General features: G+C 30.8%; 1 long non-coding RNA gene across 1 annotated transcript; it reads left to right on the plus strand.

Annotated features, from left to right (window-relative positions):
* Positions 1–471: 471 nt before the first annotated feature.
* Positions 472–1,121, plus strand: LOC126764033 (uncharacterized). The gene is made up of 3 exons (XR_007667794.1): positions 472–758; positions 817–872; positions 1,072–1,121. It is a non-coding gene; the product is annotated as an uncharacterized LOC126764033 (long non-coding RNA).
* The last annotated feature ends 3,802 nt before the right edge of the window (positions 1,122–4,923 follow it).

Below are 4,923 nucleotides of genomic sequence, written 5' to 3' on the forward strand. Positions count from 1 at the left end.
ACAAACTTAACGATTGGAATAAAATGCTTGTATGGAAAACTTTCACATTTGACAAGATATATTCACGAAATTTGGTATATATTATTTTCTAAGGCAATATAGCTGCCATACAAACTGAACGATCGGTATCAAGTTCTTGTATGGACAACTTTCACATTTGACAAGATATTTTAACGAAATTTGGTATATGTTATTTTCTAAGGCTACAATGTAATCTACGAAGAAATTGTTCAGATCAGTTAACTATAGCATATAGCTGCCATACGAACTGAACGATCGGAATCAAATTCTTGTATGGACAACAGGGTTTGTCATTCTGAAGCAACCTTTTTTTTCAACTGAAAAACAGGCTAAAAACTTTCGAAAATGTGAAAAAGAAATTCACTCAAAAGATGAGCTCTTAATATTAATATTAAGAGGTGCCTATTTCAAATGTTCTGTTTTCCATATAAATTTCATGGAAAAAAAAACACCCTGCGAACCACGGCTACCCGCTTGAGACAAATATTCCAATACAACTACACATTTTTTCTCTATACACTAACACCAACGCACATTTTCGGGTTATTTTTTGTTTACCTAAATGCGATGAAAAAAAGTTTCTTTCATCTCTTGATTTATTTGAATGAGTGCGAAGGAGAAAACATTATTCTCAATAGTGACAAAAGAAAATCCCAAAGAGGGTAATAAAAAAACGATTGAAAGACGCATGTCATTCGTGATCGTACTATCGTAAAGGAGGCTCGTACAACAAGAAGGTAAGTGAATGATTTTTTTTAAATAATTTGCAAATAATTACTTCATTTGGTTTTATAGCATTGGAATTAGCAGCTGCAGCAATATCACCAGAAGCAGCAAATTTAAATTGTTAAGTAAGTATGTGAGAAAAAGTGTGTGTTGTTAGAAATTGGATTGCGCAGTTCATCATAATACGCAAAAATAATTACATACATATGTACATAAGTATGTATTTTATGCGTTTAAGGCGGCCTGCACAATCCAATATAATATGTAAAACAAATGTTTGCCTTATATTTTAAATAATCAGATAATATTATTCTTTTATTTCAGATATTATTATGATTTTTATTTAATTATTCTTTCTTTTCAGATTTTATCACTATTTTTATTTAGTTAATATTGGCTTTCAGAGTAAATTCTATTTGTATTTAATATATTTTATTCTTTCAGATAATATTAATTTTTTTTTCAGATATTATTATCATTTTATACAATTAATCTTTCTTCAATGTAATTATTATTTATTTTCAGGTATTAATAATCTTTATTTTATTTTTAGGTATTTATCTTTTATAATATTTTTCCACTCTTTTATTTTCAGATATTTGCCTTTTATAATAATTTTCCACTCTTTTATTTTCAGGTTTTAATAACCTTTATTTTATTTTCAGTAATTTGTCTTTTATAATATTTTTCCACTCTTTTGTTTTCAGGTATTTGTCTTTTATAATCTTTTTTCACTTTATTTTCAGCTAATAATAATTCTTTTCTGTAATTAATCCTTTTTCAGATGAAATTCTTTTTTTAAATTAAATATATTTTTATTTAGCGTTAAAATAATTAATTACAATTTTATATAAATACTTATGTAAATATTTATTAAAAATAATAAATTTAATAATTTAAAAATTAAAAAACTAAAAAGTTTTCTTTGAAATTTTAATAAATTTGATTTGATTTTTAAAGTAGGAATCAAAAAATGCAACCCTGTATCAGCTCTTTAAAATACAACCCTGCATCAGCTGTTTAAAATGCAACCCTGAATCAGCCTTCGATTGGGGATATTAGAGCAGGACAGATATACTTTTTTATATGACACTGCTGAATGAGCGCAACAAAGATGTCTGATCACATGTATACGTACGTGAGTAGGTAAAATATCTGCCAGGTTTAAGAAACATTCTATATGTTTACCACCATGTTACCCGCTAATTATCTGGTGTTTTACCCGCTCATGGTTGGCAGGGTATATGTGCACGCGATGGCTGCCAGTAGGGATGGTAAACTCGATTCCGATTCTACTCGGGTATTTAGCTTCGGTGCAACTGAAGTTAACGTTTCATAAAAACGTTTCATAAAAACGTTCCTGTATACCCAAGAGATTGATATTATGAAAATGTTTTATTATGGTCGAACCATGAATGGTTTTAACCCTCTTCCTATTTACTAAAATGTTTTTATTATTATAAATTCCAGCCCGTATATATAAGAATTCTAAAGATTTGCCCAGGTTTTGTATCGGTTTTAATAACATACGACAAATCAGAGTTTACCCTATGAAATGGTTCTCAGTAATATTATTGATTCTTTGAATTTTTGGTTGAGGTTGTGTGCTTACATGTGCACTTTCAATTGACATTTTTGGTATATTAGTTGGTTGATAATTGGTCTGCCAATTATACCTCTTGCTCCTGCTCCTGGGCTTATTTATTAGTTGGATTGATTGGTCTAGTTCCACGGGTTCTTGATGATTGGAATCCATCCAAATATCTTCGATTAGCTTGGAGCTGGTTTCGTGAACCATGACGGTTTTTTTTATTAAATTGCAAAGCAAATTATATTTGCATTTGATTTGAATGAAGTTATTCTGCTTTAGCAAGAGCATTTGGCAAATAGGTAGGTGTTAAAGAAAAAAGTATTTGTTTAAAGGATAATTTAAACCAGTTATGAATGTTCTAAGCGCGGTTTCTCGATTTTTGATGTGTAATTGTTTGTTATTTCCGAATTTGTTTCGTGTGTCATTATAGTTTTATTAATTGACAATGTCAATTTCTTATTGACTTCGTTGTAATAATAAATTAAGGATTGCGATCCTTGTCTGAGTATGCTCATTTCTTGGTCAATTACGTGTATTGGCCTTCTATCCGCAAAATGTAACATGGAAAATATGGCCTCTAAATTTAAAACTGTGCCATGGTTTGCTAAAATGTTGTTGGCATTGCTAACAATCTTGCCTCTGAGTGTTGTAAGGGCTCTAAAATAGCTCCTACTTCCCTCCAGCTGACATTTGACCTTCCCGAAAATTCCGGCAAATAGTTTACAAATTCTAAATTTTTATTACATATAATCGAGTAATTAATTGTCTGCGTTTCGTATTCTGTCACTTACGTAGCAGAGGTTATGTATTTTATCTGGATATTTAGCTGAGCTATTTCAGCTCTTAAGTGGCTACACCAGTGTGATCAAATGTTTTCGATAGTTTATATTTCCAAAAATATACTGTAACATCGGCAAGGTCGTATCTTAAATAGTGACAGCCAGAGATAGAGAGATCCCCAACTCTCCTGTCACTGGAAATGTGAGAGCCGCTCACCTACCGAATTTTGACAGTTGACTGCATTGGGTAGGTTTTGACGTTTTGCAACTGGAATGACTGGAACGGCCAGATTGAAATTATACCAAAAATATATGTGAACAGAGGAATTTGTTGCCGCCGTTCAAGATCGCTAATAAAAATTTAAAACAATGAAAATCAAAGAAAATGCGAAATTTGAATATATTTCATGAAACAATTTGTAATTTGATGCATAATAGAATTAATTTTTTATTACAAATGATTGAAAACATTTATTAATTGAGACTAACAGGCTTAATTCACCTTATTAAGTATTGAAAGATCGAAAGTCAGTTGTTTTAATATACCATAAAATCATAAAAAAGGAATTAAGTAGTTTCGCAATATATTAAAAGTCCAATATATAATAATTTGTAATCGTAATAAATGTTGGGTATTTTAATTTAAAGTGCCCAAAAATTCTTATTTTGTTCGATCTGGCCATAATGGAAAATGTTATAAAAAACGCTTATTTTGAGGCGCTCTCACACTGGAATAAGTTGGGCATCCCATTATTCCTGGTGACAGCGTTCTAAATAGCGACCGCCCGCAGGTACAAACATATATAAATGAAACTTTAAATGTGTTTTTCTCTAAACGACTTTTTTAAAAATTGCTGACATCATAACTCAACGAGAAATTAACCGATCAACCTCAAATTAAAACTAGGTATTGTTGAATAAATTTACTATACAATGACCTACGATCTTTTTTATTGGTTGAAAATTGTCAATTTGACATAAAAAACAACTGATTTTTCCTAAAAAAATACGCTATTTTGTTAAGTTTTGATATTTTCAAAGACCGTAGGTCATTGTATAGGAAATGTCTTTAAGTTTAATAAACTTTTTGAATTTTTTTGTTTCAGCTACTCATTTGGCCGAAATCATGTCAGTAGTTGGGGCACTTATTTTTTGACACCTCCAAAAAAAGCTTCGCTATTTTTCAATATTTTTGTTAAAAAAGATTTTATAATATAGCTGAAAATATACCCCATTACGTCCAAAGAAGTTCGAAACATTCAATAGAGTACCTTTTTTTAAAAAAAATCGCGAAAATCGCCTAATTTTTCATGCGTTACGCTGGTATGGCCCCTTAAGTTTGTGGTTTGTGTAGCTACTAATCTAGCTATAGCGTCTACAGTAAAATTATTTACTGCCATTTTCGAAAATTGTAAAATTATGTTGTCCACTTTAAAAATTCTTTATTTCTTTTTTGTTATAATGGTTTGTCAAAAAAGTCTTGCGGTATTTTTACTGAAATTTTTTTTTATAGAAATTGAAAGGAATTTTTGATGACTCATGCCCAGCTCTTGACCGATGCTACGGTTCTACTATGCCGGTCTCTTTCGACCAATTAAGCGATTTTATCGCAATTTTCGACGACAGGCCTTCCGAAGCGAGGCGCATCTTCGACCACCTCTACACCAGAACGAAAACGTTGAAACCATCGTTGTGCGGTGGAAATGGAAACTGTATCGGGTCCGTAAACTGCTCATTTTTATCCTTTTCCTGTAAAATATGCCGTATTTTCTCTTTATTTTGTTCCATATTTGCCACGCTATAACT

Source organism: Bactrocera neohumeralis, unplaced genomic scaffold (assembly GCF_024586455.1).
Source record: "Bactrocera neohumeralis isolate Rockhampton unplaced genomic scaffold, APGP_CSIRO_Bneo_wtdbg2-racon-allhic-juicebox.fasta_v2 cluster09, whole genome shotgun sequence".
Classification (NCBI taxonomy): domain Eukaryota; kingdom Metazoa; phylum Arthropoda; class Insecta; order Diptera; family Tephritidae; genus Bactrocera; species Bactrocera neohumeralis.